At 41.7% G+C, this 25868-nt stretch overlaps 1 long non-coding RNA gene across 1 annotated transcript; it reads right to left on the bottom strand.

The window, feature by feature from the left end:
* Positions 1-11218: 11218 nt before the first annotated feature.
* Positions 11219-24862, bottom strand: LOC112442002 (uncharacterized). Its single transcript, XR_003029959.2, has 3 exons — positions 24661-24862; positions 21507-21735; positions 11219-11324 (listed from the first exon to the last, which is right to left on the bottom strand). It is a non-coding gene; the product is annotated as an uncharacterized lncRNA (long non-coding RNA).
* Between the last annotated feature and the right edge of the window lie 1006 nt (positions 24863-25868).

The following is a 25868-nucleotide window of genomic DNA, read 5'->3' as shown; positions in this document are numbered from 1 at the left end:
AGAACATATCTTAATCTCAGGGTGATTTTGTTCCCCACTGGTAATATCTAGAAATATGTTTGGTTGCCAGGATTGGGGTAGAGCAGGGCTAAGATAGATGCCACCAGCATCTAGTCAGTAGAGACCAGGAACACTGCCAACTACCCTACAACAGACAGCACTCCTGGCCACCCCTTAAAAAATTAAAAACATTAAAAAAAAATAACTTTCTGGCCCCAAATGCCAATCCCATGGGTTGAAAAACCCTGGTCTAGAGAATGAATCCAGGAGATCTATGTGCTTTCCCAAAAGGAAGAGGTAGCCCTCAGCCAGCTGGGATGGACCACATGCATGGGATTCCACTTGTTCTTTTCAAAAGGTGTTTTCAATTTCTCTCTATCCAGATCTGTAAGAATTGGGAAAGCCCTGAGATGGCTGACTCCATTTCTGTAACCAAATTGCCTAAGCAAAACAGAAGCTGAGTGGCACCGCTGACCACTTCCTTTTGGAAAGCGGGACTTTTTTTGGTGGGAGGAGCACATCCTTGGATGGAGGGCCAATGGGAATTGGGTAGTGATGGGAGCTGTGATTAAAGACAATAACCACCCTGGGACAGTTCTCAAAGCAAGACCTGGGACAGGAAGCCAACTCAGGGCGTTGAAAGGTAGCAGTGATTCTCAACAGAGTTGGAAACGCACTGCTTCCGAAGATGGCTGTGTGGAGGGGGGCTTTGTGGATGAGAGAGATGCCAAGAGCAATGAGGGCCAACACAGTCACCATTATTATTGTTAAAACTCGAATCTGTTCAGAAGTAGAGACACGGATGTAGAGAACAAACATATGGACACCAAGGGAGGAAAAGGGTAGGATGAATTGGGAGACTGGGGTTGACATACATACACCATTGATACTAAGTATGAAATAGGCCAATGTGACTTCCCTGGCAGTCCAGTGGTTAAGACTCCATGCTTCCAGTGCAGGGGGCACGAGTTCTATCCCTGGTCAGGGAACTAAGCCATGATGTGTTGTACGGCAAAAAATTAAGTAAAATAGCTGATGAGAACCTATCGTGTACCTCAGGGAACCCTGCTCAGTGCTCTGTGGTGACCGAAATGGGAAGAAAATCCAAGAAAGAGCAGATACATGTTTAACTGATTCACTTTGCTGTACAGTAGAAACAAACACAGCATTGTAAAGCAACAGTATTCCAATAAAAATTAATTAAAATAAACTTGATGTGTTCAAAGTGAAGAAACAAATAGCAGGGCTGAAGACCAAATGAAAAATCAGTGGGAGATAAGAGTGACTTTTAACTAGTCTCTGAATCAGCGATGGATAATAGTTAGCCACACAGAAAGTCATTAAATGTTGATCAGCCCTAATTGTTTCCGGCTTATTTAATTAGGCATCTGAGTTGTATCTGTCCTTCGTTTCCCCCCTCCCACCCCAACAAGTCAATTTGAAACAAACATGCACCGTATCCTGAGATATCTAAGCTGGAGAAGAGAAAAAAGAATCTAACACGCTTCTTCAATGAGATTCTCTGAGAGTCATAGCTCATTTTCACTGAATTTATCTAGGGTTTTAGAGTTTGAGCTATCAAATTATTGACTGGAGAAATCAATTTGATTCCCAAAGAACATAGCCTGTCTTTTCTACCGGTTTGATTGGTTTAGACTAAGAAGGAGGCAAACCCTCCTCCTTTATTCCTCTCTTGAGAAGGCAAACCCCTGACCAGTGAAGTCACAAGGTGAGCAGTACAGATTCTAGAAGATGACCATGCCCACAATTTGGGAATCTGTGCCCAGATTTCATGCCCTGGAGATGCTGCTTTAGGAATCTATCCAGACATAATGGACTGTGACCGCAGGAGAGTACTCAAATTTCAACACAGAGGTCCCTGAAACTGGAGAAAGGGCAAATTCTGACTTTTTTTTTTTTTTTTTTAAGGAATGAACAGCTTCTTTAGCCATCCACAGAGATGTTCGAGACATCTTTCCATTCTCTGTGAAAAATGTTAGGATTTCAGTGATGGCTGTGTCTTTCAGAGAAGAACTGCTCGTTCTAAGAGGAGCAAATACACGTGAATCAGCCCATCTGGAATCTACACATAATTGAGACAATTTTTTCTCCACTCATATAATGATTCTACTCTTTGTTCTCTGTGTAGATACAGCTCAAACAGTTCTTAAACCAAGCAGACCTTCTATAAAATCAGCCCAGTGTAAAGTAAGACGTATCATCTTTTCCACAAGAGTGGCATTTTAAATGGATGGTGGAAAGCTATATGAAGATATAAATGACAGAGCTTTGTGTATTCACTTTAGGGACCATACTGAAACACTCAAAGGAACATTAGAATAGGAGCTTATTTAAATTAAAGCCTGTATTGGAAGGACAGCCTTTGGCCTGACTCTGTAACTTAAAGCACTTACAGTGTCTGAAATATAGCAACTGTGACCCGCAAGGCAATCACCCTGTCACCAGACAAAAATCTCACCTACTTTTATTGCTTTCTTACTAAGTTTTAGCTACACTGACTTTTTTCCAGTTTCTGTCTTTGTGCTTTGAAACATATCCAAATCATTCTCAACTAAGAATCTTTTTATTTGATGTTTATTTGCCTAGTGCAAAATTCATGATCTTCGCATAGTTTAGTCTATATTGTATTTATTTGTCAACTCAAAGGCCATGAGTTTAATTAGTGTCATCATAAGGCCTTCCTAGGTAGCATCATTAACACCACTCGTCCCATTGTTCTAGGTCCTGGCTTTATTTTCTTCACATAATGTGACAGTTGCTGACATAAACTTGTTATATTTAATTTTAAAATATAAAAATCTAGTTACATAATATAGATCATATATCAACATATAGCTATATTCAATAGCATATGCTATTTATATTACCTATAATATATTTATTTACACATACAAGTATGTTCTTGCATTTATTATTACATATTAACACATACATATTAACTTTACATCTATCTCATAGCTTCCAGCGAGTGATAAATTTGGACAGTAAACAAGTGAGCACTAGCGACTCTCTACTTGTGGTGCGTGGGCTTCTCATTCTGGTGGCTTCTTCTTGCGGAGCCTGGTCTCTAGATGTGTGGGCTTCAGTAGCTGTGTTGCATGGGCTTACTCACTCCACAGCATGTGGAACCTTCCCTGGCCAGGGATGGAACCCATGTCCCCTGCATTAGCAGGCAGATTCTTAACCACCAGACCACCAGGGGAGTCTGATGCAATTTTAACTGCTTGGAATAGAGATGTATTGTGCAAAGTTCCTTCAGTCATGTCGGACTCTTTGCGATCCCATGGACTGTAGCCTGCAAAGCTCCTCTGTTCATGGGATTTTCCAGGCAAGAATACTAGAGTGGGTTGCCATTTCCTCCTCCAGGGAAATCTTCCCAACCCAGGGATTGAACCTGCATGTCTTACGTCTCCTGTATTGTCAGGCGGGTTCTTTACCACTAGCACCACCAGGGGTGCATGCTGCTGCTGCTGCTAAGTTGCTTCAGTCGTGTCTGACTCTGTGCAACCCCATAGACGGCAGCCCACCAGGCTCCGCCATCCCTGGGATTCTCCAGGCAAGAACACTGGAGTGGGTTCCCATTTCCTTCTCCAATGCATAAAGTGAAAAGTGAAAGTGAAGTTGCTCAGTCGTGTCCGACTCTTAGCAACCCCATGGACTGCAGCCTACCAGGCTCCTCCATCCATGGGATTCTCCAGGCAAGAGTACTAGAGTGGGGTGCCATTGCTTTCTCCGCCAGGGGTGCATAGTGAATGATAAACTGTAAAAAGAAAGCGGGCTGCTCTTTAAGTCTGCAGATGGGATTTGATGACACATCCACCTCCTTCCAAAAAACGAGATCAGTGCCGGGTCTTCAGGGATCCTTCTATCTCATACTTGCACTCTGAGGGACCCAGGAATCTGAAGAAATAACCAGTGACAAGGCTTCTCCGTCTTGATTTCTGTTACTGTAGCAAGTAGACCATCTTCACTGCCCTTCCAATTGTTTTCCATTAGGAGCTTTTTTCTTATGTCCTGATGGAGACAGATGTTCTTGAGCCAACGTGGGCCCAGATTATTTCATGAGAAGCAGAATTGGGGAAGGCATACAGAATAAGACTTGGGGGCTTCTGCTCCTCTGGTTCTGGTACTTATGGCAAGCTTTCAGTAAAGAAACAAATATGCTTTTTAATAAATAGTTCTTTTTATGGAATAATCTAACAAAATCAGATGCTGTTGAAAGAATGACCTAATAATAACCCAGTGATAGCTACATCTACATGTATATATCTATGTGCTCAGTAGCTCAGTTGTGTCCAACTCTTTGCAGCCCTATGGACTGTAGCCCTCCAGGCTCCTCTGTTCATGGAATTTTCCAGGCAAGAATACAGGAGTGGCTTTCCATGCCCTTTCCAGGGAATCCTCCTTTCTCAGAGATTGAACTGACATCTCTTGCATCTCCTGCATTGGCAGGTGGATTCTTTACCACTGAGACACCTGGGAAACCCCAATATCGTATCTATATACCTATACTTATATCATCTATACCTGTATCATCCATGTCTCTCTATCTATGCATCATATGTATCTATATCTGTATCTGTCTGTCTATCTCTCTGAATCTTTTCACTAATGGTTCGAATACATACACACACATTTGTTCCTCTTCTAAAACACTGATTTCTGGGACTTCCCTGGTGGTCCAGTGGTTAAGAATCCACCTTCCAATGCAGGGGATGTGAGTTCAATCCCTGGTCGGGGAATTAAGATCCCACATGCCACGGGACAACTAAGCCCTTGCATGGCAACCAGAGAGAAGACTGCACAAAGCAAGGAAGACCCAGTGCAGCCAAAAATAAATGAAATAAGATAATGGAATGAAATAAAATACTGATTTCTAGTCATAAAGCAGAAGAAATAAAATGAAATAAGATAGCAAAATGTATTCAATGTGGTTTTATTGATAACCCAATCTAGTTAACAATTCAGTGTGATTACTACCAGAATATGTCACTGTGCCCAAAAGAGAGCCATGGGAACGTCTCACAGACAGCTTGCTTTGTCTGAGCATCAGAGCAAGAGTCCCAGCACTGGCATCCACAAGGGCAGTATTTATATGTATAATGGGGGTCAAAGCACTACAAACCGATAGAAGATGGGAGGCAAAATGGAAACTTCTCTTCTGAAATTGTTTTAAAGGAATCAATTACTATGGCAATCCCCATACTTCTAGATTCTCACAGAGGCTGCAATCCCTTCCATTTCATGCTGCTTTGGGGGGAAAGTGCTCTTAGAAAAGGTTACAGATATTCAAAAGAAAGTATAAAATGTTCTATTGATGTCTTCTCTGGAAGCAGCATAAGGAGAAAAAGAGAGGCTAGGTCATTCACTGAGTTTGTATATTAGATGTTCATTAATTTTTCTTCTGTCTTACAACAAATAAGGTACTGAGGATCTACCACATGGCAGTCATTTTTCCAGAAATCAGGTTGTCGTTCAGTCGTATCCGACTCTGTGTGACCCTACCGGCTGTAGCTGGCCAGGCTCCTCCATCCATGGGATTCTCTAGGCAAGAATACTGGAGTAGGTTGCCATGTCCTCCTCTAGGGGATCTTCCCGACCCGGGGATCAAACCCACGTCTCTTGAATCTCTTGCATTGGCAGGCAGGTTCTTTACCACTAGTGCCACCTGGGAAGACAAATCAGCTATATGTATACATATATCCCTTCCCTCTTGGACCCCCTCCCACCCAGCCACCCACACCATCCCTTCCACCCACCCACCCCTAACCCTCCCACCCACCTACCCCTAACCCACCCACCCATCTAGGTCACTACAGAGCAGCAAGCTGAGCTCCCTGTGTTATACAGCAGCTTCCTACTCAGTTCAGTTCAGTTCAGTCACTCAGGCATCTCTGACTCTGTGACCACATGGACTTCAGCACACCAGGCTTCCCTGTCCATCACTAACTCCCAGAGCCTACTCAAACTCATGTCCATTGAGTCGGTGATGCCATCCAACCATCTCATCCTCTGTCGTCCCCTTCTCCTCCTGCCTTAAATCTTTCCCAGCATCAGGGTCTTTTCCAATGAGTCAGTTCTTCACACCAGGTGGCCTAAGTATTGGAGCTTCAGCTTCAGCATCAGTCCTCACAATGAATATTCAAGACTGATTTCCTTGAAGTCTTGGAAAGACTGATCTCCTTTAGGATGGACTGATTGGATCTCCTTGCAGTTCAAGGGACTCTCAAGAGTCTTATCCAACACCACAGTTCAAAAGCATCAATTCTTCGGCACTCAGCCTTCTTTATAGTCCAACTCTCACATACATACATGACTGCTGGAAAAACCATAGCTTTGACTAGATGGATCTTTGTTGGCAGAGTAGTGTCTATGCTTTTTAATATGCTGTCTAGGTTGGTCATAACTTTTCTTCCAAGGAGCAAGGGTCTTTTAATTTCATGGCTGCACTCACCATCTGCAGTGATTTTGGAGCGCCCCCCGCCCCAAATATGAAGTTTGTCACTGTTTCCACTGTTTCCCCATCTATTTGCCATGAAGTGATGGGACCAGATGCTATGATCTTAGTTTTCTGAATGTTGAGTTTTAAGCCAATTTCTTCACTCTCCTCTTTCACTTTCATCAAGAGGCTCTTTAGTTCTTCTTCGCTTTCTGCCATAAGGGTGATGTCATCTGCATATGTGAGGTTATTGATATTTCTCCCAGAAATCTTGATTCCAGCTTGAGCTTCATCCAGCCCAGCATTTCCCATGATGTCTCTGCACAGAAGTTAAATAAACAGGGTGACAATATACGGTCTTCACATACTCTTTTCCCAGTTTGGAACCAGTCTGTTGTTCCATGCCCGGTTCTAACTGTTGCTTCTTGACCTGCATACAGATTTCTCTATTCCCACTAGCTATCTGTATTCTACATGGTAGTGTATCCATGTCAATCCCACTCTCCAAATTCTTCTCCCCCTCCCCCTCATCCTCTGTGTCTACATGTCCATTTTCTAAATCTGTATCTCTATTCCTGTCCTGCATATAGGTTCATCTGTACAATTTTTCTAAATTTCACATGCTGGAGAGGGTGTGGAGAAAAGGGAACCTTCTTGCACTATAGGTGGGAATATAAATTGATATAGACACTATGGAGAACACTATGGAGGTTCCTTATGGAACTATCCTATGACCTAGCAATCCCACTACTGGGCATATACCCTGAGAGTATCACAATGCACAAAGACACATGTACTCCAATGTTTATTGCAGCAATTTATTAAATTTATTAAACGTCCATCAATGGAGGAATGGATAAAGATGTGGTACATATATACAATGGAATATTACTCAGCCATGAAAAGAACTAAAATTGGGTCATTTGTAGAGATGTAACTGGACCTAGAGTCTGTAAGTGAGAAAGAAAAAAAAAACAAATATTGTATATTAATGCATATATGAGACACTATAATCTTATCATGATTCTTGTCAGGAAAGGGTGAACTCAACTAGTAGTCATCATAACAGTGATATTAGGAATGCTACACAAACTTCATTTTTCACTCAGATAATGGGCAATCAAAGATATTTGGAGACTATTACCAAGAGAAATGATATAGCATTTGAGCAAGACATAATTATTATTTTTAACCAAGTACTACCTGGAATTCTGACATGACTAGGGGAGACTTGGGGCTTTCTGATGTGATTTTTAATAAATTGAGTTGTCAGTAGAGAAGATGTTCAAGTAACACCATAATTAAAAATGCATTATAAGAACTTCTTATCTAGTCAAAAAACAGGATAATGTAACCTAAATTTGAAGAGAGAAAAATCAATAATTTAAAATGGACTCATATAACTGAATTAATAGAGAAAGATATTAAAACAAATATTATGACTTTATTATATACAGTTAAGAAGCTGTGTGAACATACTAAATAAAATAATGTATCTTTTTAAAAATCACATTTTGGGGATGAAAACAATATCTGAGATAAAAAATACATCAGACAGGATGAATACTAGATATTGAGGGAGAATGAAAGATTAATGAAATTGAAGATATATCAGTAGAAAGTATTCAAAAATGAAACACTAAGAGTAAAAAACTTGGAAAAATATAAACAGAGCATTAGTAAGCAGTACAAATGTTTCAAGTGGCAAAATATGCATGTAGTTGGAATTTCTAAAACAAACCTAAGAAAAATAAATAAAAATAAAAGTTTGAAGAAAGTATAGCTAGTTGCTTTCCAAATCTGATTTTATAAAAATGAAACAACAGCAACAACAACAAAAAGCCATAAACCCAGAGAATTCCAAAGATCAATGGACACTAACCAAGACACTTCATAATCAAATTGCTTGAAAGCAGTAAGTGCTCTGATAAATAGAAATCCTAAAAATAAATGGAACAAAAAGATGCATTTCCTGTAAAGGAACAGAAAGAGATGATGGGAAATTTTTTATTGGAAACAATGCAAATGAGAAAAGAGAACATCTTCCCAGCATGGAAAGGAAACAAAAGCCCAAAGCAATGTCAACTTAGAATTTTTGCCCAGTGAAAATGTTTTTCAGACCAACAGTGAACATTTTCTTCACCAAAATTTTACACTCCAAAAAAAAATTAAAGTCCTTCAAGAAAATGAAATCTGGAATTAGCAAAAGAAATGAAGAACCCTGGAGCTCATACTTTATAAGTAAATATAAAGACATTTTGTCTTATATTTAAGTAACTCCAAAATATGATCAACTATTTAAAGCAAATATGGCAACAATATACCATTACACAGAACAAATGCTGGTGCATTCATTTTATATGCAAATGTGTTTTGAAAGATACATCAGATTTATACCTATACAAAAAGATAATGTATTTAATATTGTAAATAACTCTCTATATTTAAATGACACACTTTTCCTTTGTTCAGGCAATCAATACTCAGGGACTCTAGGTGTTTCTCAGATGTCCTGGCTTAGGACTCCCAGGGCAAATGCTTGGTTAGGCTCTGGCAGTGACAGAATGAAATGGGAGTGTATTAGTCACACTCCAGAGTTCTCTGGGTTTTCTTAAGGTTGTTTTGCTTTTGTTTTCTTTTGTGTGTGTTTTGTTCAGATTTTAGTTGTAATCTTTGGAGAAAATAAACTGTGATGGACTTACCCCAACCTCCCCGAAGTCTTAATTAAGAATGGAAACAACGATTAGAACCCACATTAATGAAAGTTTGGTCTATTACATTGCTGTTCAGTCGCTAAGTTGTGGCCGACTCTTTGCCACCCCATGGACTGTAGCACACCAGGCTTCCCTGTCCTTCACTGTCTCCCTGAGTTTGCTCAAACTCATGTCCACTGAGTCAGTGATGCCATCCAACCATCTCCTCCTCTGTCGCCCCCTTCTCCTCCTGCCCTCAATCTTTCCCAGAATCAGGGTCTTTTCCAGTGAGTTGGCTTTTCGCATAAGGTGGCTAAAGTATTGGAGCTTCAGCTTTAGCACCAGTCCTTTCAATGAATTCAATTAGCATAGAAGCCACAAAGTCTACTGGACTTTTCATGCATGGGCAGGGGAAAATAATCCTTTATTAATACATTTGAAGGGTCCAGGGGGCAAAATGCTGTGCTTTGTCACATGATATGTATTTATGTTCAGTGTGTCATATCCTTATGGAATTGGGAGGAAATATGAAGAGATATGGACTTCCCTGGTAGCTCAGCTGGTAAAAAATCTTCCTGTAATGTAGGAGACACTGGTTCAATTCCTGGCTTAGGAAGATCCCCTGGAAAAGGGATAGGCCACTCCACTCCAGTATTCTTGGGCTTTCCTGGTGGCTCAGACTGTAAAGAATCTGCTTTAAGTTGGGAAGATCCCTGAAAGGAGAGCATGGCAACCCACTCCAGTATTCTTGACTGGAGAATCCCCATGGACAGAGGAGCCTCTCAGGCCACAGTCCACATGGTTGCAAAGAGTTGGACACAACTGAGCGACTAAGCCCAGCACAGAACATGAAGAGATATGCCTTTACAAACAGCATCATGATGTCAAAACCATAATCTGCATCTCTTTCTCTGATCCATTCTGTCCTTAGGTGCCCCCATCGCAGTGAGGGTGCAGCTTGGGTGAGACTGACTACTGCTTTGGGACCACAGGAGTAGGACCTGATGGAGGTCAAATCTTAGAGCTACTTAGCACTTTGAGAAGTACCTCCATACAGAGTGAAATGAGTCAGAAGGAGAAAAACAGATATCATGTATTAACACATATATGCAGAATCTGATAATGGTACAGATGAACCTATTTACAGGGCAGGAACAGAGACGCAAACATAGAGAATGGACTTGTGGAGACAGTGGGGGAAGGAAAGAGTGGAATAAATTGAGAGAGTTGCACTGAAATATGTGGGAGGCTGCTATAACACAGGGAGCTCAACCTGGGGCTCTGTGATGATCTAGAGGGATGGGATGAGAGGGTGGGAGGGAGGCTCAACAGAAAGGAGATATATGTATACTTATGGCTGATTTACGCTGTTGTATGGCAGAAATAAACACAGCATTGTAAATCAATTATCTTCCAATTAAAAATAGAAATGTGCCTCACTCATTCACCTTATGTGACTCTTTGAGGCCCTTGGATAAGGTCAAATTGGAGTTGACCTTTACTTTGTGAGTAGGGAGACCAAGCATGTGTGACTTACCCAAACTGCCCTTGGGTTGATGGGAGCCCCCTTGTCAGAACACAAGTCCTCAGACACTCGGGTCATTCCTGATCGCTCCACTAATCCCAAAGTGATACTAAAGGGAGAATGAGGCTGTCAGGCTGTGGAGACAAGGGCAATAATGATTCAGCATCACTTCAGTGCTGTTTGTGCTTTGGTTGGAGCTGGGATTGTCTTCAAAGATGCAAATGAAAGAAAACCCCAGACTCCCTTGAGTTGAGACACTTCCTGTGCAGCTCAGAAAGCATATGCAAAACCCATCCATTTCACCCCCAACAAAGAGGCAGGGAGATACTGAGGCTGGAAGAGGGGAATTAAGATATTCCAACAGATCCTCCAAACCACAGTCCAGCAGTAAGAAATTTTCCTCCCATCAGCGTTGTTGATGCAGTCCACTTAGCATAATACGGCAAGCAGGAGGAAGAAGAGCCCAGAGAGTTCGTTATCATGAGCAGTCTCAGAAAGTTTGGGAACAGGCTCTGAATTGATTAAAATTTCATTTGAATAACGTGCACATGGTTATTTATTTTATTCTCTCTCTTTTTTTTTAACAATAACCAGCGAGCTTTCCTCCTGTGGGTTGCCTGATGGCAGTCGGCTGGCTGATCATCCCCTAGAGGAAGAAGTGAGAAAGTTATTTTTAATTCCTCATTATTGGAGGAAACACACACATTTGGGACATAATGGGGCTGACTCTCTGCTGTTCAGCTGAGAAATGGCCTGGGGTGGACCATGCATCATTTCCCAACTATTTTGATATGGCTCGCTGATGTAAACACTTCCAGGCATCTAAAACCTAGACTATTTAATCTCCCTAAATTATGTCCTCTCAATCTGTCATGGAGCAATTTTTTAATAAAATCTTGAATTTTATCAGGCAGTAAAACTAAGACAGATGACATTCTGACGGGTGTATTAGCCCTCGGTGGATGCAGTAAGACTCAGCTGGAGGGGAGGGCATCCTGTCACACAAAATGTCTAGACAGGATTGATGTCAGCCTGGGATCTGAGAAAGGACAGATATTTCTGAACTGTGAAAAATATTTTGTATTTATAGGTTAGCTAACGGGGGCTGGATATTTTTTTTAACAGATCCATTTACCAGGCAGATGGAAGGAAGCTTCGTGTGCATATTTTCTTTATTCTTCCCTCTGGCTCTATTGAGATATAATTCTCAGATAACATTATGTAAGTTTAAGGTGTACAGTAGGATAATTGATATGTGTATACATTGCGATTCATGGGGTCGCGAAGAGTCGGACATGACTAAGCAACTGATCTGATCTGATCTGATCTGATACATTGTGAAATGATCACCACAGTCAACTTAACACATCCCTCTGGGTCACATAATTGCCATTTTGTTATTGTTATGGCTGCTGCTGCTACTGCTGCTAAGTCACTTCAGTCGTGTCTGACTCTGTGTGACCCCATAGACGGCAGCCCACCAGGCTCCCCCGTCCCTAAGATTCTCCAGGCAAGAACACTGGAGCGGGTTGCCATTTCCTTCTCCAATGCATCAAAGTGAAAAGTGAAAGTGAAGTCGCTCAGTCGTGTCCGACCCTCAGCGACCCCATGGACTGCAGCCTTCCAGGCTCTTCCATCCATGGGATTTTCCTGGCAATTTTCCTGGCAAGTGGGGTGCCATTGCCTTTGCCGTATTGTTATGGCAAGAACGTTTAAAACTTACTCTTGGAGCAATTTTCAAGTATATGATACAATCTTGCTAATGCTAACTGCCTGCTGAATGTTAGATTTCCATGATTTTAATTGGAAATTTGTACTCTTTGACTAACATCACCTCATCCCCACCACCATCTCAGCCCCTGGGAGTCCTGAATCTACCCTGTTTCTTTGAGTTCAGCTTTTTTCGATTTCATATATAAGTCAGAGCATGCAGTGTTTGTCTTTATCTTATTTCACTTAGTGTAATACCCTCCAGATGCATTCACATTGTTGCAAATGATGAGTCCTTTCTTTTTTTACGGTTGAATAACATTCCATTTTATATACATACCACATTTCCATTATCCCTCCATCTATTAGTGGACACTTACGTTGTTTCCTGGAGAAGGCAATGGCAACCCACTCCAGTACTCTTGTCTGGAGAATCCCATGGACGCAGGAGCCTGGTAGGGTGCAGTCCATGGGGTCGCTAAGAGTCGGACACGACTGAGCGACTTCACTTTCACTTCTCACTTTCATGCATTGGAGAAGGAAATGGCAACCCACTCCAGTATTCTTGCCTGGAGAATCCCAGGGCTGGCGGAGCCTGGTGGGTTGCCGTCTATGGGGTCGCACAGAGTTGGACACGACTGAGGCGACTGAGCAGCAGCAGCAGGTTGTTTCCATGTCTTGGTTATTATTAATAGTACTGCAGTGAATTTTCAGGTGCAGACATCTCTACAAGATAGTGATTTTATTTCCTCTGGGTAAATACCCAGAAGTGGGATTGCTGGATCCTATGGTCGTTCTATTTTTAATTTTTGAGGAGCTTCCATGCTGTTTTTCTAGCAGTGGCTGCACTAGTTTGCATCCCCAGCAACAGTGCCTTAGGGCTCCCTTTTCTCCACATCCTCACTAGCGTTCATCTGTTGTCTTTTTGATGATAACCATTTAACAGAGGTGAGGTGGTGTGTCATTTTGGTTTTGATTGGCATTTCCCTGACTCTTTGGAAAAGACTCTGATGCTGGGAGGGATTGGGGGCAGGAGGAGAAGGGGACGACAGAGGATGAGATGGCTGGATGGCATCACTGACTCGATGGACGTTGAGTCTGAGTGAACTCCAGGAGTTGGTGATGGACAGGGAGGCCTGGCGTGATGCGATTCATGGGGTCGCAAAGAGTTGGACACGACTGAGCGACTGAACTGAACTGATGGTCAGTGATTTTGAGCCCCTTTTCATGTGCTTTTTGGCCATTCATATGTTGTCTTTGGAAAAATGTCTAGTCATTTTTTAATCAGATTTTCAGATTTGGGGGCTATATTGAGTTCTATGATTTCCTTATGTTTTTTGGATGTTAACACTTTATCAGACACATGATTTGCAAATATTTTCTTCCATTCCTTAAGTTTTCATTTTGTTGATCATTTCTTTTCTAGGCAAAGTCTTTTTAGTTTGATGTATCCTATTTACTTACTTCTGCTTTTGTTGCTTTTAGTGTCAGACTTGAAAAAAATCAAAGAGGTTTCTCCCTGTGTGGGCTTTTAGGAATCTTACACTTTCAGACCTTATAGTTGAGTCCTTAATCTATTCTGAGTTAATTTTCATGAATAATATAAAAGAGGGGTCCACTTTCATTCTTTTGCATGTGAATAGCCAGTTTTCCCCAACACTACTGAAGGCAATATTCTTTGCCTATTGAATATTAAGTTAAATATTAGTTGATCTTATATGTGTGGGTTTATTTCTAGGCTCTCAGTTCTGTTCCATTGGCCTATATGTCTGCTTTTATGCCAGTGCCATATTATTTTCATTATTATAGCTTTGTAATATAGTTTGAAATCAGGAAGCATGGTGTCTCTGGCTATGTTCTCTCTCAATATTGCTTTGGATGGGGGATTTTATGGTGGTTCTGTACATATTGTAGAATTGTTTTTTATTTTATTTTTGTGAAAAATGCCATTGGAATCTTGGTAGGGAATGCATTGAGTCTATAAATGATTTTGGGTAGTATAGACATTTAAACAATATTAACTCCTCTAAAACTTGAATATAGATATCTTCCCATTTATTTGTGTTCATGTGTATATTTTCTATATGAACTTCTGACAATTGATAGTATAGGCTGATTGCACCTAATACATGAGCTAGAAAGAAGTCAGGTAGATTCCTGCACCCATTCAGTTCCACACGTGGTAGTTTTGTCTTTATCTGGCAGTCTTGCTTCATTGAAACTATGCACTCCATACATCCAGGTCTGAGTTCTGAAATGTGAATCAATGCATCCAAGGTGGCTGTCCATGTTCACATGTTCCATGAGAGCACAGAGCAGCACTCACACTCACACAGGCAGGTGATAACATTTGGAAACCGCTCTGAGAAAGACAGGACTATTGTGCTAGGGTCAGTTTCATGCTAGACAATTTCATGCTTAATGTGCATAGGCAGTGTTTTACCTTTTGCATTTTTAGGGTCTCAGGAAAGGTTATATCCAACCTTTGTCTATCTTCATCTACCTCAAAGATTTTGGAATTTCACACTTAGAAGCTCAGCTACTTTGTGACTCTTCTGATGTTGCTTTTGAACAGTAACAGAATATTCAACCAGAATGTTTTAAACAAAATGGTTATTATTTAATACACCAAAAAACTTAAAGCTGGGCAGTTTCAGGTTTTGTCCATCTTCACTTGTTTATATTCAAAGACAGGAAGATGGCAAGTTTCATTTTCTTTTCTTTAAGTAAGGAAAAGCTTTATTGAAGCCCCTATCAAAGCCCTTTTAGGCCCTGTCTGTGAAGTGGGGTCACAGCATGTCTGGCCTCATGATTGTTATGATGACCAAAGGTCTTGACATAAAGCCAGGGCATAGCTGGAGCTTAGTAATGGCAGTCTGCAAGCTGGCTACATTTCTCTTAAAATACAGTTGTTGCTTAGGATGCTATTAGCCTATAAATTAAAGAATCTCCAATGTAAAACTCATGAAGATTAGCAGGGCCATGTTATAAGTTCATTAACAAAACGTTTGGTAAGCAAATCCACATTAATAGCACCAACAAGTGTAACGAGTAAGAATATTGCAATATCAAAGGGCAGATAATCATGTGAAGAAAGATGAAAACAGACCCTCATTTTTACTGATCCAAAGGGATAATGAGAATTTATTACCATTATTCATTGTTTTCCAATGTTGATAAGCCTTATTAGAATTATCTTAGCTACTGTATTTGACAACAAAATCACATTTCTTTTCAAAATTTCATAATTCAGACTTTAACATAATCTGAAATTCCCCTCAGTTAGCACTGAAGAGTTTTAGCTGAACTGAATCCTTAATGAAATTTTCTTTGGAAGAGATGCGAGAACCCATTAAGGAGAGAATCCTGCTTTCAGTCTGCTCAACCTAACTGGTTCCAGTTAGTTCCTTCAGAAAAACATCCTCTCCTCTTTCATGTGAAATCTTAGGCTTGAGATCAGTAAAAGGGTAACAACGAAGTTGTCCATCCTAGAGTCATAAACTGTGCTCCAGCCATCCTGATACAGAGATGAGCCTGTGTTTTATCTTGGGGAGCAGCTTAAGCTTGGCTGCAAGTTTCATACTTAAGACACAGCCTCAAATCCATAGAATGGTGCCCAGGAGGCTTCTGAGGACAGGAGAGGTTCTCTGCTCTCAGAGGGGGTGTATTCAGAGCATTCCTGCCTGAGACAGGAGAGTGGGCAGTGAGGTAAACCCATGTATCCTTCATATACACCTGGGTCCTGCTGGGATGAGGTCTTGCCCCTCCCTTGGTCCTCTGGGCAGATCATGGCTGGTCTAAGCCATGGTGACCCCATCCCCTTTGTCCTGTGTCCGGAGCAGAATTGGGCATGTGATGCACTCCTGGCCTTATAGACAGAAAGGGGCTCAGAGGTAGGGGGAAAACTCCCAGATAAACCAGTCTTTCCAGGAGAAAGGCTTTCCTGGGGTGAGGGAAAGGGTCACTTTACCCACGTTTCATGTATAGGAAGCTAATGCCTGAGGGTTTGATGTTTGGAGTCACCCATTTCCAGCTGCTCTGGAAACACTAATAGAAATGCAGAGACCCAGCCTGACATATCTGATACCTTCCAGCTTCTAGGAGCTGAAGAACCCTGGAGTCACCCCCTTGCAGAAAGATGCTCCAGAGAAGAATAAAAAAAAATCTGTTATATGAGTGCTGTAGGTTGGGACTTTGATAACTGCAATGATAAAAAATTTAACTGCCACAAACAGACTTCTAGTTAGATTCTGGTTCTTGCAAAGGCTCTGGGCTTAAGGCCAGGTCTCTCTAGGTTAAAAACGGGTATTGGCAAATGTTAGAGTTGTTAACGATTTCTGCCTTCAAAATGATTTTTTTCCTTTGCTTTAATAGAAAGGATTGAAAGAGAATTGAAGAGGGAATACAATTTCTCACTATGTGATTCTCAGTTCTAAAGTTCTGTCTTGACGGGGTGGTCACTTAAAATCACACTGGGCACCACCCAGGGGAGTCCCAGCACTTTACAAAATCCTGCTTAATATATAGTGAGTAGAATCAATGTATTTTTACAGTACTAAGGAATATGAAATATTTAGGTCAGAACAGAAGGCTTCAGAGGGTATGACCTCTTGCATTATTACTCACCACGACTTTCATAAATTGTGGTTTCATTAATTATGAAATGCACACAAGTTTGTGGAGTCTGTCATTTTCTTTATTTTTTGATTCTGTATTTTTATAGAATATATTTGACTTAAAATCATTATGAAATAATGGCTCTATTTCCCTGTGCTGTACAATGACTCCTTACTGCTTATCTGTTTTCTATATAATAATTTGTACCTCTTCATCCCATACCCCAAACCCCATACTTCATACCCCATCTTGCCCTCCCCTTCCCTCTCTCCACTAGAACCACTAGGTTGCTCTTGATATCTGTGAAAATGTTTCTTTTTTGTTATATGCATCCTTTGGTCTTCTTTTTACAGATTTAACTAATTTTCAGCATTTTATGTCACAGTGTTGACTTTTGCCTTATTTACTGTAGTATAATCATATAATACAACATACGACAGTATCAATGTTATTTACTTAAAATTATCTTGAAACACCTTATTTAACTTAAATACAGATAATTAAGAAATGGCATCTACCCTACAGATGGAAAATCACTGTCAGTCATTGTAAGAAGAGGATGATTATAAATGAGATACATCACAGGCAGCATACAAATCATAAATGCAGGAGAGACTGTGGAGAAAGGGAATCCTCCTACTGTGTTGATAGGAATGTAAATTGGTGCAAACGCTATAGAAAATAGTATAGAGGTTCCTTAAAAAGCTAAAAATAGAGCTACCATATGATCCAACAATCCCACTCCTAGGCATATGTCTGGAGAAAACTCTAGTTTAAAAAGATATACACACCCCAATGTTCATAACAGCACTATTTACAATAGCTAAGACATGGAAACAACCTAAATGTCCATCAACAGTTAAACAGATAGAGGATGTCAGATATACATGTACATACAGAATATATATAAATATTGTTGTGTTGTGTTAGTTGCTCCATCATATCTGACTCTTTGTGGCCCCATGGACTGTAACCCACCAGTATCCTCTGTCCATGGGCTTCTCCAGGAAACAATACTGGAGTGGGTTGCCATTTGAAATATTACATAGCCATGAAAAAAGTAATACTGCCATTTGCAGCAACTTGGATGGATCTAGAGATTATCATGCAAATTGGAGTGTCAGATAAAGACAAATATCACATAATATCACTTATATGTAGAATCTAAAAATGTGATACAAACTAACTTACTTACAAAACAAACAGACTCACTGACATAGGAAACAGACTTGTGGGTACCAAAGGGGGAAGAGGGTTGGAAGGAATAAATTAAAAGTTTGGGATTAGCAGATACAAACTACTATATATAAAATAGATAAACAACAGGGTCCTACTGTATACTACAGGGAACTAAATTCAATATCCCATAATAAAATATAATGGAAAAGAATCTGAAATTTGGAAACTGGTTGTCACCTAGACAGCATATTAAAAAGCAGAGACATTACTTTGCCAACAAAGGTCCGTCTAGTCAAAGCTATGGTTTTTCCAGTAGTCATGCATGGATGTGAGAGTTGGACCATAAAGAAAGCTGAGCACTGAAGAATGAAGCTTTTGAACTGTGGTGTTGGAGAAGACTATTGAGAGTCCCTTGGACTGCAAGAAGATCAAAGCAGTCAGTCCTAAAGGAAATCAGTCCTGAATATTCATTAGAAGGGCTGATGCTGAAGCTGAAGCTCCAATACTTTGGCCTCGTGATGTGAAGAACTGACTCATTGGAAAAGACTCTGATGCTGGGAAAGATTGAAGGCAGGAGGAAAAGGGGATGGCAGAGGATGAGATGGTTGGATGGCATCACTGACTCAATGGACATGAGTTTGAGTAAACTCCGGGAATTGGTGATGGACAGGGAGGCCTGGCGTGCTGCAGTCCATGGGGTCGCAGAAAGTCGGACACGACTGAGCAACTGAACTGAACTGAACTGTCACACTTGAATTTTCCTCTTTATTTCAGGAGTCAGTTTTCACTGCCAATGAGCAGCTGTGTTAAGGCAATGGAAGTCCCATGTTTTGATGATTTGGGGCTAGAATCAAGTCCCCTAATGGTCTGGGTTTTGATTCTAGAATAGGCTGTGGTAGAAGGTGGTTGTCCCCACTCATCCCAAGCAGAAGGGGAGCAACTCTACTCCTGCACTCTTCTGGGTTGAATTGAAGGAAAGGCGGAGCCATATAAGAGAGGAGAGTGAACACATATCTCAGGCAGGGTTTCTGAGTTTGTTTGGACAGTTTGACAGTTTTACCTTTAGTGACTGCTGCCGCAAATACCTGTATTTATGTTCAGATTAAACCGACAGCACAGAGAGTGCCAGAGCCAGCAATTTCTGTGCTGTAAGTGGAGGATGGCTCCTGGTGAACTTCAGATTCTTAAAGGTTTTTACTGTAGTGGATTCACGGCACAAAGAATTGGGGACGAAACATATTAGAGAAGAAAAACACATCCTAAATGAGAACAGCTGAGGATAGGAGGCTCCTGCCATTTATTGGATTCATTATAGAACTCTACGCGAGCCTGTAATATTTGTTCTGCTGCTGTGGTGTAACCGGTGAAATGAAAAGTTATGTCAAGGGAGTGCTCAGAGGGGTTGTTCTTATTTCTTTCGTCTTCTTAAAGGGCTGGGAGCATTTTACCAAGGCAGGGCTAGAAATTCACATCACACTCACTTAATATGGGAAACAACAGCCAGGTTATGAGCCAGAGATATTTTGGCCCCAGAACAATAACGCTATTGATTCGGTCAAATATATTTAACTCTCACAGCAAGACATCCGGTCTATGTGAAGTTATTGTGGCTGCAAACAGCCAAGTGGGGCAGGTGCGACCACTGAGTTGGGGGGCAAGGGCGGGGGGAGGCAAGGGGAGGCGGTAAACCAGATGTCCTGAATGCCTGAATTTCTGTCTTTTGATGATTCCTGACATGTGTGTGAATACTGATGGACTGACCTAGATAAAAATCCCACAGATACTGGAGGATAGTCCCAAAGTCCCCAAAGGAGAATTTTATGAGTGCTTTAAGGGTGGAACTCCAGCTACCAAATCCATATGGGTGCCTGGGGGCTATTTTTGAGACCGTGTGTGTGTGTGTGTGTGTGTGACTGTGTGTGTGCACTCACACGCGCACATACTTTAGTCACTCAGTCATGTCTGACTGTTTGTAACGCCATGGATGTAGCCTACCAGGCCAGGCAAGAATACTGGAGTGGGTTGCCATTTCCCTCTCCAGGGGATCTTCCTGACCCAGGGCTTGAACTTGGGTCTCTGGCATTGCAAGCAGACTCTTTACCAACTGAGCCACCAACAGGTAACGTTTCTGTCCACATCCACAACAGCAGATACAGGAGACATTTGGGGTGGAGCCATCTCATATCTGTATGACCACATTCAAATGTGATGGGCCCAAACTTCCTATGGGTTGAAATTAAATCAGAATTTTGCCCAAGAGGGAGACAAAAAACAAGAGACACGTAATTGGCTTAAGTAACACATTCCGTTGTTTGAAAGTCACAAGGAATGGAAGTTGGAACTTGTAAAGGAGAGAACAGAGGTAAGAGTTCACTAAGAGCCCCATTCACACACCCAAGAGATCTTCCTTCTTCCTCATCATTCCGAGCAATCTCACTGACCCTGTTCCATACATCAGACCCTTTTCCTTCCCTCTAATGGGCCTTTAGATTGGAGTTTGATTGGAGTTTGAGTTTGTCAGTTAAGAAAGTTTGTTGTAAAGACTGCTGCTAAGAAAAGCAGAGACTAGTAGATGAAGAGGTGAAATAAAGTATATTTCCCTGGGAAACATAAGATGCTCTCATGTTCCTAGAGTGTCCAAAATAAAGATAAAACTTTCTAGGTTTTCCTTTCGTGTTCCTGTCCTCATCTTAGGCTAGCATTTTCTTTGTGCAGGCATTTAACAAATTACTGCCTGTAGAGGCTACAGGATGGACGGTTCTGTAAAACTTTAAAACCAGAGAACTTCGGATGACTCCTTATACAGAGATAACCATGGGTATATTAATGCTGTTGTTAATATCAAGCATTTGGACCCATGGAATGTTGTTACAAGGACACATGCTTCTTCCTAGGGGACCCATAGGGGCAATTTCAGGATTTCCTTCTCCACTTTTCTCCTGTCTGCACATCCCATTTATCTCTGTTGATGATTGGGAACAAAAAGCCCTTCTCCCTGGACACGTTGTTTATCGGCTGAAAAAGTAAGAAGTGTTGGAAGGTGGGCCCTTCTGAACAGCTACCAGAGATGACAGGTCAGTGTTTCCTGAACTTCTCTCCACCAAGGGTGACTTTATTTTCCCGTACACCATACTGATGATTTAAAAGGGAACAACCATCATCAAGACACTAACCTTCTTTATGGAGTACTTACCATGTTCCAGGAAGTCTTTCAAGAACTGTATATATATAGCTCATTTTAACTTCACAGCAGCCCTGAAAAGCAGGTGCTGTTATTGTCAATGATGTTTTGATAAGGAGTAAGAGACGGTAAATGACTTACCACATTATGGGGATTATGGGCAGCCAAGGCAGGACTCAAGAGTCTTGTCTCTCTTTCTGGACATGCAAATATATCCATTTCCTTCTATATTATAGGAAATACAAAGGGCCACTGAGCTTCAGAGAGTGGACACTGTGGCCAGACTGCTGGGTCGTTGCCTGTCTTTGCATTTTACTGCCCTTGTGAACTTGGGCAATCTTCTTAATTCTTTGCTCCTTAGTTTATTTATCTGTAAATGAAGAAACAATGAGGTAAAGTATTAGGACAATAGGGGTACCTACTAAGTAACATGTAAGTGTTTATTATTATGGTAATTGTTATTGTCATCATCATCATTATATTTATTATTTGGTTTTTCTATATTTCTATCCCCAAGTTATTCAAATGTCACCTTCTCAGGGAAGCATTTCCAAGCTACCTAATTTAAAATGCAATCCCCATCAACAAAAATCCTTATCTCCCTTCTGACTTTATTTGGCTGTATTTGTATTTCTCTGTCGTGCAATATACTTTATTAGCTTTTCTGCCTTTCTCTTCTCAAATGTAAGCTTCATGAAGGCAGGATCATTGGTCTGTTTTTCTCCTTGCTAATCTGTGAGCCTAGAACAGCACACCATGAAGGTGCTTGATAAACCTTTGGTGGATAGATTTGACTCAACACTGGGAGCCCAGTCTGTGTTGCTCACTGCCAGCCTCAGAAGTGGGCCCCTCCTGGGGCTTCTTCCAAACAGCACTTCTTCAGCAACATGGCCTTTGGAGGAGTCACTTGGACCTCAAGAAATCCCTGCTCCCTCTTGGCGGAAGATCCTGGGTACCTTCTGGCACCATCTCGCTACATCCCACAACTTGCAAATTGCCCGTTTTACAGCCAACTATTAATCCTGCTGTCTCTTTATGGAGCAGTTAGAGGAAAATGCCTTCAACAGCAAGATTTCCCAGACCTTTGAGCTACAGGATCAGAGTTAAGTCAATGACAACCTCACGACATTCTGTCTGGATGGCATTATGATTTTCTAGGAAGCAAGGTGGTGAGAGGATAACAGGCAGGAAGGCCAGGGGTCTCCAAATGGAGGAAATAGGCTGCAAGTGTCAGACATTTTTTCTCTCTCTAAGTGGCAGGAAGAAACAAACTAGTGATATATTTTTTCCTTGTCTATACACATTTAAAAAGAGGTTTCTCTTAAAATACTGTGTTGCCATAATGACACCTGGTTCCACCTGAAGTTAACTATTCTCAAACCTTGAGTTAACCAATGCATTTCTCTTACAGAGATGTTTGTCTTAAGCTATGTTAATGTACTGTGTATTTACCCCAGACTCTGTCTTCAAGTCAGTTCAGCCAAATGTCTCAGAACCGACTTGACAAACCAGTATGTTATACTCAGACATTGTTCCCCTAATCCATGTAAACAAAACTATTTCTATGGTAGCCTGCCTCTATACAAGATTCAAGTCAATTGTTTTATGGCCCGGGATAACTCATCTGATGCTAAGAGTATCCCAAAATACATCTTATGGATGAGGGGCCTGGTGCCATTCTCTGAGTTTTAAGACATTTCTTTCTTTCATTAACAGACTGCTAGCAGGGATGGGGGAGCCTGGTGGGCTGTTATCTATGGGGTTGCACAGAGTCAGACACGACTGAAGAGACTTAGCAGCAGCAGTAACTATATAACATCCAGCTAAAAACTAGCAGGTGGGTATACTTTCTGCCCCCTTCTGATGTCTATGTCAGAAGCTTTCTATATCTCCTTTATACTTTAATAAAACTTTATTACACAAAAGCTCTGAGCGATCAAGCCTTGTCTCTGGCCCCAGATTGAATTCTTCTCCTCTGGAGACCAAGAATTGACATCTTTTGTTGGTTCAGCAACAACCTTTCAGTGGTGTTGTTAAGAACCAAACTAAAGAGTGTGTGCTTAAAAGGAGGCTTCAAAAACACAAAAAGGCTTGGCCTTCCTGGGTTAAAAAGGATAGGAAGGGATATTGAATATAACCTGAGCTGGGCTTCCCTGATAGCTTAGTTGGTAAAGAATCTGCCTGCAGTGCAGGAGACCCTGGTTCGATTCCTAGATCAGGAAGATTCCTGGAGAAGGGACAGGCTAACCATTCTGGTATTCTGGCCTGGAGAATTCCATGGACTATATAGTTCATGGGGTTGCAAAGAGTCGGACATGACTAACTGACTTTCACTCACTCACTTACTCATGCCGAGCTGGGGAGTACATGCCCTTTGGGTGAAAGAGTCAACCTGACCTTTCTGAGGACGTTGAGGAGTGAGAAGGATGAGGGCTGCCCTCAGCTCTCATTTCACAGAGGCCCCTGGCATGTGGGCTTTCAGATGAGAGCTTAAAGCCCCTGAACAAACCTCCTCAAAGGCTGGGGTGGGGGGTGTGAGGTTCTTAAGGGGAAAACCAGACAACAGAGCGTGAGCACCATTCACATGCCAAGCACAGTGGTATCAGTTTTCTCCTGCTGAGATCTTAGATTGTTAGCCGTTAATCAGTTGTTCTTTGCCTTTGGGACCTAGTGGTATCTTGTTGTTGATCCTCTCTCTGCATTTTTCATTTCCAGACTGTGCTTCAGTCCTCTCATTTGTAAAATAGCTAAAGCAATACCTATTTTAGGACTTCCCTGAGGGTCCAGGGGTTAAGAATCCACCTGCCAATGCAAAGTGAAAGTGAAAGTTACTCAATCCTGTCTGACTCTTTGCAACCCCATGGACTGTAGGCTGCCAGGCTCCTCTGTCCATGGAATTCTCCAGGCAAGAATACTGGAGTGGGTAGTCATTCCCTTCTCCAGTGGATCTCCCCAACCCAAGGATCAAACCCAGGTCTCCCACATGGCAGGCAGATTCTTTACCATCTGAGCCACCAGAGAAGCCTGCCAGTGCAGGAGACATGGTGTCAGTCCTTGGACTGAGAAGATTAAACATGCCAAGGGACAACTAAGCCTGTGTGCCACAACTACTGAGCCTGTGCTCTACAGCCAGTTCTCTGCAACAGAGAAGCCACTGCAATGAGAAACCTGAGCACCGCGACTAGAGAGTAGCCCCTGTTCACTGCAACTAGAGAAAACTCACTCACAGTAATGAAGACCCAGTGCAGCCTAAATAAATAAGTATCTAAATAAATAAAAATTTAAAAATACCTACTTCACAGGTGGTTGTGAAGATTAAACATATCAATATTTAAAGTGCTTAGAATAAAGTCAGGGATCTAGTGTGTGGTTAATGGGTCTATGCTATTACTGTTATTATTACTCTTTTTCTTGTCCGCCATCATTGAGTTTTCTTGGTCTGGTTTCTCTGCTGCCCCTTGGTGTTGAGTTTCCCTGATACAAGTCAAGCCCGTGTCACTAATAGATGGAATATCAAGTGGAAAGAATCTGATTGGCCTAGCTGAGGTCAAATGTTTACTTCTAGACCAATCATCTGGGACCAGGAGATGAGGTCACAATGTAATAAGAGTAGGAAGTCTCTGGTCAGGGCTCGGGGTGGAACTAGCTTTCTAAGATGAAATAATAGAGGGGACAAATGATGGATATTTCTTATACAACAGTTCTTTAATTTCATGTAGCTTTTCCTTATCTAGAGTGTAAGCTCCTTAGCAGTAGTAGTGTTAATTGATCAGTTGTGTCCGACTTTTTGCAATCCCACGAACTGTAGCCCTCCAGGCTCCTCTGTCCATGAGATTCTCCAGGCAAGAACACTGGAGTGGATTGCCATTCCCTTCTCCAAAGCTCCTTAGCGGTCACAACTATGTCACTTTATTCTTGAGCACCTGAGCAGCCTGCTGCTGCTGCTGCTGCTGCTGCTAAGTCACTTCAGTCGTGTCCAACTCTGTGTGACCCCATAGATGGCAGCCCACCAGGCTCCCCCATCCCTGGGATTCTCCAGGCAAGAATACTGGAGTGGGTTGCCATTGCCTTCTCCAATGCATGAAAGTGAAAAGTGAAAGTGAAGTTGCTCAGTCGTGTCCGACTCTTAGCGACCCCATGGACTGCAGCCCACCAGGCTCCTCCGTCCATGGGATTTTCCAGGCAAGAGTACCAGAGTAGGGTGCCATTGCCTTCTCCTCCTGAGCAGCCTAGGACTTTACAAATATTATGTGCTCAGCACCCAAGTTCTCATGGATACACCTGCTCCCTGTCTACTTCTCTACTCATTGCTCTCAAGTCACCATGACCCTTTCAGCTCTTTTACCAACAAGCAAAGCTCCTTCGTACCTCAAGACCTTAGCACATCCTACTTGCTATTCTCGCTCCCTGAAATATTCATTCCCCTGAGCCTTACACTAATGACTCTTTCTGATTTATCAGGTCTTTCTTGGAATGGCAGCTCCTCAGAGAGTCCCTTCCAAT

The sequence above is a fragment of the Bos taurus genome, chromosome 17 (genome assembly GCF_002263795.3).
Source record: "Bos taurus isolate L1 Dominette 01449 registration number 42190680 breed Hereford chromosome 17, ARS-UCD2.0, whole genome shotgun sequence".
In the NCBI taxonomy this organism is placed as follows: Eukaryota; Metazoa; Chordata; class Mammalia; order Artiodactyla; family Bovidae; genus Bos; species Bos taurus.
The sequence above is the reverse complement of the archived record's forward strand: the minus strand, read 5'-3'. Positions and strand labels throughout refer to the sequence as shown.